This window comes from Nematolebias whitei, chromosome 11, assembly GCF_014905685.2.
Source record: "Nematolebias whitei isolate Nwh7 chromosome 11, NemWhi1, whole genome shotgun sequence".
Lineage (NCBI taxonomy): Eukaryota > Metazoa > Chordata > Actinopteri > Cyprinodontiformes > Rivulidae > Nematolebias > Nematolebias whitei.
Genome location: NC_056508.1, coordinates 46,855,690 through 46,866,226, shown reverse-complemented (window position 1 = coordinate 46,866,226; position 10,537 = coordinate 46,855,690). Strand labels below are relative to the sequence as shown.

At 46.3% G+C, this 10,537-nt stretch overlaps 1 protein-coding gene across 1 annotated transcript in view; it reads left to right on the top strand.

Moving 5' to 3' along the window:
• The window catches only part of si:ch211-251b21.1 (uncharacterized protein LOC571720 homolog), a gene marked incomplete at its 3' end in the record, with an annotated part of 39,347 nt that overhangs the window by 25,469 nt on the left and 3,341 nt on the right, over positions 1-10,537 (top strand).

Here is a 10,537-nt window from a genome sequence, read left to right as displayed (position 1 = left end):
GATGGATGGATGGATGTGTAACTGCTCTGATTCGTCTGAGAACATGTTGGATGGATGTTGGATGGATGTGTAACTGCTCTGGTCCATCTGAGAACATGTTGGATGGATGTTGGATGGATGTGTAACTGCTCTGATCCATCTGAGAACATGTTGGATGGATGGATGGATGATGGATGGATGGATGGATGGATGTGTAACTGCTCTGATTCGTCTGAGAACATGTTGGATGGATGGATGATAGATGGATGTGTAACTGCTCTGATCCATCTGAGAACATGTTGGATGGATGTGTAACTGCTCTGGTCCATCTGAGAACATGTTGGATGGATGTTGGATGGATGTGTATCTGTTCTGATCCATCTGAGAACATGTTGGATGGATGATGGACGGATGTGTAACTGCTCTGGTCCATCTGAGAACATGATGGATGGATGTTGGATGGATGTGTAACTGCTCTGATCCATCTGTGAACATGTTGGATGGATGATGGATGGATGTGTAACTACTGTGATCCATCTGAGAACATGTTGGATGGATGATGGATGGATGTGTAACTGCTCTGGTCCATCTGTGAACATGTTGGATGGATGTTGGACGGATGTGTAACTGCTCTGATCCATCTGTGAACATGCTGGATGGATGTTGGACGGATGTGTAACTGCTCTGGTCCGTCTGTGAACATGTTGGATGGATGTTGGACGGATGTGTAACTGCTCTGGTCCGTCTGTGAACATGTTGGATGGATGATGGATGGATGTGTAACTGCTCTGGTCCATCTGTGAACATGTTGGATGGATGTTGGATGGATGTGTAACTGCTCTGATCCATCTGTGAGCATGTTGGATGTTTGTTGAGAAGTGGGCGGAGCTCTCTGCAGCAGAGTCTCTCATCATCAGCAGCTCTTCTGTCCCTCAGCTGAGTCATGTCTTCGTTCTTCTCTCCGTCAACGCGCTCCATTTCAAATTAAAGGCCTGGGCACCGAACATCGTCCAGAATTAACGTTCAAGCTGCACGGCGCTCGCACCGGAGCAACTTGTCGTTAACCCAGAATGCATTGCAGTGCAAACAACATGTCAACATACGTGTGACATAATTATTCTTTATAAAAGCTGAACAGCCCGCAGTATTTGTGGTTTGTGTTGTTCGACAGGTCGGGGTCAGTTCCAGAACAGGAGAAGGTGCACCGATTCTTTTAAAACACCGGACTTCTACTTTTTCAGAAGCGCATCCATGAACGTTGACCTTTGACCTTTCATTGTCGGATGCTCTCCTTCGATTTATCGCTCACTTCTTCAGCTTCTCTTGCTCTGGATTGACCTCCCGCCTGCTCATTTGTGTTCCACAGTTTTGGGCCGGGCTCCGCGCGGTAAACTCCGGTTCTTTCGCCTCCTTCCTGTTAACACGAACGTCCCGGCGAGCCTCCTTCGCTCCTTTCTTTGGCCTGACTGACAGCCGTGGTGAAGCGGCTGCGAAAAGGCGCTGTTTGTTGTTGGATCTTCTCGTGAAAGGCCGTGACAGTCTGAGAGGAGCCCTGCTGATGCCAGGGGCGCCCCGCTGCCGTGACCCTGAGACCCTCTGGACCCCCTGCCTCACTTATTGATGTCTGCAGATGTGCCTGCCTGCATGATAATGGCCTCCACTGGAGGAGCCTCTCACAGCGCCCGTCTATTAATCACGCGGGGGACACAGAGAGAACTCAGCCTTCTGTGCATGAGTTTTGTGTGTCTGCGTGTTGCACTATTGATGGCCTTCAGGCCTTCAGGGAGGGATGAACGTGTGAATGATGTAGCAGAGGGAGGTGGGGAGGGAGGTGCAGGAGATGGAGACCAGAATGCTGAGATGGGAAAACGTTCTCCGACACCTTTAGGCTCCGTTGACCTTCTTCTTAAACCAGATGGTTGAACGTTCTTTTGCTGTTAGCTAGAATTGTGTCTGTTAGCAAAATATCTCAAACTCATAACTTTTGGAGTCAACCTGTTCAACCTTAATAAACACAAAAAAGAGGTACACCGATGTCCCCCGTCGCTCAGGGTTTTCACACAGCGAATGTTTGAGGCTTACTTTTTGTACGCCTGTCCAAGACGGGACGTTTTATAGTACAGTCTCCATACGCTCATCTCTTGTCCCGCTCATAACTCCTGATCCGCTCAAGATAATTTAATGAAACTTGCCACATGTATGAATCATCACCAGACCGAGTGTCACATACACTTTCATCACCCCAGCTTCAAGGTCAAGGTCATAAATCAAGGTCAAATGTTGTCCAAGGTCTTTGCTTCTCCGTGCAGATTGCTGTATAATAGTTTATTAACAGACATATAATGTGCCCTATGCAGTCCTCTTGTTGGTCAGTTTTTGTCATTAACTCACAGTCAGGGAGTGACAGACAGGTGTGGTTACCTTGGAGACGGTAACAAGCCTCCAGCAGCAGCTTTACACTTTTCAAACTGTCTGAAGTACAAAATGAAGGCATTTCAGATGGAGAGTTGATGTTTGAATATTGGGTGGTAGCTGCTTTGGCTTTGGGACGTGGTGGTGCAGAGGTTAGAGAAGGCGAGCCTGTGACCTGAAGGCCGCCGGTTCAATCCCCGCACCAGATACGTCAAAATGTGGGTGGGAAATGTGAAGAACCCACACCTGCCCCACCCTGGGGCAAATACCCTAACCCCCACATCTGCTCCCCCAGGCACCCTTTAGGCATTTTTCTTCTCCACACAGAGGGCTGTGGTAGCTCGGTGGTCTGTGGTTGCATCAGGAGGGACATCTGGTGTAAAAACAATCGCCAAGTCTTCGTGCGAGTCAGTTCACAGAAGAACGGAGCAGCCGAAAGAAGAACAGCTGCTTTGGCACCCTTCAAATTTTCTTGAGAAAATGTTTAAATTGTGTCCCAATATTTTTTTTTTTTTTAACTCCAATCCTCTGGTTCCTTGCAAAGTGAGGCATCTACTATGGCTGTAAACAAAAGAAGTCCTGACATTAGTGTTTTTATTAATAAATAAGCATCAAACATCAGCTAAAGTCCTGACATTAGTGTTTTTATTAATAAATAAGCATCAAACATCAGCTAAAGTCCTGACATTAGTGTTTTATTAATAAATAAGCATCAAGCATCAGCTAAAGTCCTGAACGTTCACACGGTTTGACCTGCGGTCGGGTTGATAACCTCTTCTCAGTATTTTGTAACGTAGGAGAGCGGCGGCTCCCAGGCTGTGCAATCAATTTTCAGCATCTAAAACCGTCTCTGTTCAAATTAAAAGTCCAAACAATCGATTTGTGCAGCGCCGACAGAGTTCGGCTCGTTTACGAGTTCAGCTTTTTGTCCTAAACGCGCCGAAAGAAGCTCGTGTTTCTGACCACCACACGGCGACGTGGACTCAGACGCTGGATGTGATCTAAACCTCAACATGACCCGTTCTGTCAGGCGTGCATGCTAATAGCGCACGTTGGTGTATGCATGAGGTGAGACCTGAGCAGGCGCCTCTGAATACCCACATCTGAAGCTGTATGCTAATCCGCTAACCTCGAGGGCGTCCAGACCCAAATCCATCGAGAGAGAAGGAGGAACGCAACAAAGAGCCGTCTTCTCTGCTCGGAGGGCTTTGACCCGGGCCGACGAGTTTCCACTCTGCACTCGCGCTCAGCAACGATGAAACTCCACGGCTGGTTCTGAAAGGAGGTTTTAGAAACTGATTTTTCAGTGTGAGTCATCGAGGAGCGTGGGGGGGCGAGTGAATGGTCCTGATTAGACATTGAAATGGGCTTGAATATCACAGGTGGCGCTTCAGAAACGGTGGAGCGAGGCGACGGCTTGGAGGGAGTCCAGCGCCATCCACGTGCAGACGGAGGAGGAGGAGGAGGAGGAGGAGGAGGAGGGCTAAAGAGATGCTCCACAACCAGAGAACTGCTGGGTCTAATTTTGTGACAGAACTTAGTTTGAGACAAAAACAGCCGATGTTCTTGTTCACCCCTACGAAAAGAGGGTGATGATGTCATTCTATTTGTGTATTGTTAGCAAAATATCTCCCAATACCAGTGGACAGGTTTTAATGAAACTTTCAGAAAGTAATTATTGGTTGTACATCTGACTCAAGATGGCCGCCACAGTTGTTCAAACACAAAAGTGGCTAAACCTCAGTTATTCTACAGATGCTGAGCTAAAACTTGTTGTGGTGGTAGCTGACGGTCGTCCTCCACACACACTCTGAGCTCCAGCAGATTATCTGAGGTTTCAGTTTCAAACTTTCACGTGCGAGGCGAGAACATGATTTCCTTTTTTTGACGGGACATCTTTAATCAGGTTGACTCCAAAATGGAATCTGATAGGAGATTTTGGACGAGCTGAGGAGACCAAATGTTGGAGGTTTTTCAGGACTCGAGGAGACCAAATGTTGGAGGTCTTGGACGAGCTGTGGAGTTCAGAAGTTGGAGGTTTTTGAAGACTCAATGAGACCAGATGTTGGCAGTTTTTAAGGAACTGAGGAGACCAGATTTTGGAGGTTTTTGAGAACTTGAGGAGATCAGATGTTGGTGGTTTTGAAAGACTGAGGAAACCAGATCTTGGAGATTTTTGAGGACTTGATGAGACCAGATTTTGGAAGTTTTGGAGGACGTGAGGAGATGAGTTGTTGGAGGTTTTGGAAGAGCTGTGGAGACCAGTTATTGGAGGTTTTGGAGGACCGGAAGAGATCAGATGTTGGAGGTCTTGGAGGAGCTGTGGAGACTAGATACTGGATGTTCTGGAGGAGTCATGGAGACCAGATGTTGCAGGTTTTGGAGGACTGAAGGAGACCATTTCATTTATTTATTTCTATAACGCTGTACACAACCACGGTGATGGTGACCAAAGTGCTTAACAAAAACCGTCATTAAAATGACAACACGTTAAAGGCAAAAAAAACCAAAACAATAAAATAAAGTTTTTGGAAGTTGTAGAGAGCCTGAGGAGACCCGATGTTGGAGGTTTTGGTGGGAATGTTGTCCCATTCTGGTCTGGTGGATGATTCTAGCTGTTCTACAATCCTGGCTCTTCTCTGCTGGATGGGAGCAGATGTTCTAAAACCTGTAGATACGTTTATGCATTAATGGAATCTCTCCAGATAAGCTGCTCATGCCAAAGGCACTAATGCACTCCCATACCATCAGAGAGGCAGATGTGTATACTGTAAGCTGATAATGGACTTTAGTATGAAGGTTTCCAAACACAACCTAAGGTTTTTAACCATCTGACCCCAGAACAGTTCTGGACTCACCTCAGTCCATTTGAAACGAGCTCTGGTCCAGAGAAGACTTCAGAGATTCTGGATGGTGTTCACCTCTGGCTTCTTCTTTGCCTGATAGAGCTTTAAGCAGCATCTGTAGATGAACTGTGTCTCCAGACAATGATCGGTGGAAGAGTTCCTGAGCCCAGAACAGAACCAGACCTGGTTTTAACGCTGTGGCCCCTGAGGGCCCAAAGATCACAACCATCAATTATTGACCTTCAGCCTCGTCCTTTGAGCTCAGAGATGATTCTAATCTGTTGATGAGATTATGAACTGGAAATGATGGTGATTAAAGTCTTTCACTCAGGAACTTTATTCTGAAATTGTTCCTCTAGTTTTAAACAGACTGCTGAACCTCTGCCCATCTTTACTTCTCAAAGTCTCATTTTGTTCCCCGTCCTCAAACACGTCAAACGTTTGTGATCCAGACGGAGACGTCCTCGTCCTCCAGCTTCAGATTTACTCACCCTGATGATCCAAGCAGCGCCTGATCAATGCTCCTTGGTGGATTTCTTCAAGCCCACACTGATTCTGCTTCAATGCTTCTAAATTTTGAGACGTGGCGAACAAACAAATCTGTCAGGAAAGAGCGGACCCCGGTTTGAGTTTCTGCCAGGCTCTGCGCTCCCACGCTCCCAAGTCCGGTTCGTTGGAGATTAAAACATTGTGACAGGAAGGATCCCTTCCTGGAACGCCACGTTTGTCTGTTCCGCCTGTTTTGATGTTTTGTAGCTGCTCAGACACGGAGGCCTTCAGCTACCTGACTTTAATCCGTCTTGCTGTTCCAAACAGGTCTTAGAGAACAGCACGCAGCTACAGGATGAACGGTTTCATGTCTCGTTGAGTCGGCCCGAGGGATTTTAACACAATCTCAACAAAAACGTTGGCAATGAGATTTAGCAAATATTTTACTGATGTAACCCGAGGTTGTTTGGATTCGCTGACAGCTGTCTGCACCGTGTCCACGCTGTGAATTCATCAGCTGTCTTCAAGGAGGTAGGTATAGTGCAACACGAGCTCGTGAGTCCAGGATCAGGGGTCCATTGCTACGGGGCATTCTGTCCCGATACAAACGTATGGGTTTGGTTCTCATTGCAGTCAGCTCTGGTGAGATGAACTCCACCAGGGATGTGCATTGTCATCGGTTCTGCTCATAACTTTACTGGACAGAAAGTCTCAGTGCAACCAGGGGGTGGACTCAGGATTCCATCTCTGCCATTTGAAGATGGTTTTGGTGTCATTGGACCGTGATATCCAGCTCTCATTGGAGTGGTTTACACCTGGGATGAGGTTCAGAACCTCCAAGTCTCAAGCCATGGTCCTCAGTTGATAGGGTGGATTGTCCCCCTGAGAAGGGGGTGAGGTTCTGCCTCAAGTGGAGAAGTTCAAGTATATCAGGGTTTTGTTCACAGTGATGGAAGAATGGAGGTTGAAAGACGGATCGGTGCAGCTTCTGCAGTGTTGCACACCCTATGCCGGTCTGTTGTGGTGAAGAGGGAGGTGAACTGCAAGATGAAGCTCTCTGCTTACGGGTCGGTCTACGTTCTTACTTTCACCTCTGGTCATGGACTCTCTGCAGTGACAGAAAGAATGTGATCGTGGATCCAGGAGGTCTAAATGAGTTTCCTCTGCAGGAGCTGGACTCTCCCTTAGAGACAGGGTGAGAAGTTCAGTTATCAGGAGAGACTCGGAGTAGAACCACTGCTCCTCCTCATCCATTCATCCATCCATCTGTCCATCTGTCCATCCATTCATCCATCAATTCATTGGTTCATCCATTCATCCACTTGTTCATCCATCTATCCATCATACATACATATATTTGTTTATCCTTCCATTCATTCATCCATCCATCATCCTTTTGTTTATCCATCCATCCATGATTCATTGGTTCATCCATCCATTGGTTCATTCATCTGTCATCCATTCAGCCATCTGTTTATTCATCCATCCATCCATCCATTTATTCATCTATCATCCATTAATTTCTTTATCCATCTGTCCATCCATCCATTCGTTCATCCATCCATCCTTACATTTATCCTTCCATTCATTTGTCCATCCATCTGTTCATTTGTCCAGCTGTCCATTCACCCATCCATTCATCCATCTATTGGCTCATCCATCCATTGGTTCATCCATGCATCATCCGTTCGGTCATCCATCCATCCATTCGTTCATCCATCTATCATCTATCCATCCATCTGTCCATTTGTTCATCCTTCCATTCATTTGTCCATCCATCTGTTCATTTGTCCAGCTGTCCATTCATCCATCCATCCTTCCATCCATCTATGCGTTGGTTCATCCATCCATCCATCCATCCATCCATTCATTGGTTAATTCAGTCATGCATCATTAATGGATGAATGGATGGTTGAAATTGTATATTTAGGAACAAATACACATCCATCCCTCCATCCATCCATTTGCCCATCTACAGTATGTATTCACCCATTTGTCCATCTGCCCGTCTGTTCACTTACTGACTCATCCATCTTATCCTCCTTGTGGTTGGTCACAGATGCAGCCGACCCTGGACTGAAACATCCTCTGCTCCTGTGGAGTTCTCAAGTATTAAATCCTCCAGTGAGTCCTGGGTCTGGCCTGGTGGAGTCGGAGGGATCTGAAAACCACTGATGTGAAACATATAAAGCACTCAGAAGAATGGTCCAACTTGGCAGTCATTAGGTCAACGTGCAGTCCAGTGTGGGACTTGTTTTGATTTGTAAGAAGCTGGCACGTCTACAACGGGTGCCAGAGGACAGTTTGATCAAAATGTATCATCTATTCTCGCTCACTACCATCCATCCATCTATCCATCCATCCATCCATCCATCCATCCATCCATCCATCCATCCATCCATCCATTATCTTTACCCACTTCTTCCTTTTAGGGTTGCCAGCGCCCATGTCCAGCCATCACTGTGCAAGAGGCGGGGGACACCCTGGACAGGTCCAGTCCATTACAGGGACACATGAAGACAAATGAGACAAACAACCATTCACTCTCTCTCTCAGACCTAGAAACAATTTAGAGTTACCAATCAGACTAACATGCATGTTTTTGGTCTGTGGGAGGAAACCCACGCATGCACAGCGAGAACATGCAAACTCCACCCAGAAAGGACCTTTGACCGGGATTTGAACCGGAGCAACCTGCTCGCTGAGAGGCAGCATCTCTACTAACTGAGCCACCGTGCTGCCCCGCTCGTTACCAAACAAAAAGCAAAGCTCACGTTTTAGCTCGTGTCTGTCAAGATAAGATGTTCTTAGTGTAAAACTCTTCCTTCAAGGACTTTCTGTCAGCGAGTATATTTAACCTTAAACCTCCAGATCTTGCCCCATCAGTGTCCTGCTCCGCCTCATCAGACCTCCAACAGTTTTTACACTCTGGATCACAACCTGCTCAATATTTCATGGTTTTAGGACACGAGAAGCTCCCGTCTCTGTTTTTGTCTCTGCCGAGTTCAAAAGCCTCAACCACCTACTGCTGAGAATCTTAACGACCTCACCACGGCAGCAGGTTCCTGAGCCGTTTTACAATAATCGATGCAGACAAATTGTGTGTGAAACAGGGTTTCTGCTGCTGCTGTAACTTTTTAATCATAATAATTTTAATAAGCTTCCTGCACACATGCAGTAAATCTTATGTGTGCTAGAAAGGTGCAGTACACGACACGCGCTCTGATCTCCTGATCCTCATTAGTGCTTCTCGGATGCGCCCACACAAAAACAACGCCATGACACACAACACAAACCACTGCAGAGAGCAGGAGAACGAGCAGATAACCATTAATACATTTAACAGCAGGAGGTTCAGATCTGCACTCAGACTGGTTCCCATACAGGAGGACGGTTCTCTTCGCCTGTTAATGGATCTTAGTTTGGTGAGACGAGTAGAAGCTGCAGAACCTGGAAAAACAACAAGTGTCAGGATGGGGTTGCGTTTTTGTGACGGCTCCTTAAACAGAAATGTTCTTCAGAGGATGGTCTAGTGTTGATTTGAGAACCTGTAAAATACTAAATGCTCTTGTAATTATTTTTTCACAAGCAGAACATGTAAAATTACATTTACCATAAAAACATTAAGAGTGGCAACTTACCTCAGATCAGTGCAGAATTTGTGGGTTCATTTTCATCCATCCATCCATCCATCCATCCATCCATCCATCCATCCATCCATTGTCTTCTGCTTGTTGGGTCTCGGGGGCAGCATCTTGAGCAGGGAGGTCCAGACATCTCTTTCCACAACCACCTCTTCCAGCTCTACTGGGAAGACTCCAAGGTGTTTCCAGGCCAACTGAGAGACTTAGTCTCTCCAGCGTGTCCTGGGTCTTCCCCGGGGTCTCCTCCTAGTTGGACATGAAACACCTTCCTAGGGAGGTGACATGGGAGCATCTTTACCAGATGAACCACCTCAACTGGCTCCTCTGGATGTGGAGGAGCAGTGGTTCTACTCTGAGTCTCTCCTGATAACTGAACTTCTCACCCTGTCTCTAAGGGAGAGTCCAGCTCTGCAGAGGAAACTCATTTCAACCTCCTGGATCCACGATCTCATTCTTTCAGTCACTACCAGAGTTCATGACCAGAGGTGATGGGAGGAACGTAGACCGACCAGTAAACAGAGAGCTTTGACTTACAGCTCAGCTCCCTCTTCACCACAATGGACCGGCACAGAATCCACAATACTGCAAATGCTGCACTAATCCGTCTGTCAATCTCACGCTCCGTTCTTCCCTCACTCGTGAATAAAACCTTGACATACTTGAACTCCTCCACTTGAGGCAGAACCTCACCCTCAACCTGAAGAGGGTGTGAGGTTCATGTTCAGAATAAATTGTTTATTTAAAAAACTTCAGTAAATTATTACTGAATAAATTACTGAGCCAAATGTTAACAGTTTGACCAGCAACAAAATGATGTTTGTTATAATTTGTAATAGTTCCCAGCTCACGCTTTCTTGTTTAGTTTAGATTGTTACCAACCAACGTACTGAGCAACCAATCGACCAGCTAATCAATTTATCATCCACTTACCAGCCAATTTATTGACCAATCAACCAACCGACTAATCAATGGACCAACCAATTTAACAACCAATCTACTGATCTACTGTACAAACCAACTGACCAATCAATCTACAAACCAGTTTATCAACCAATCTTCTGACCAACCAATCAATTTACCAACCAATCACCCAGCCTACTCATAGACCAACCAACGTACCAACAAAACTTCTGACCTACTAATCCACCTATCAACCTACCAATAAAC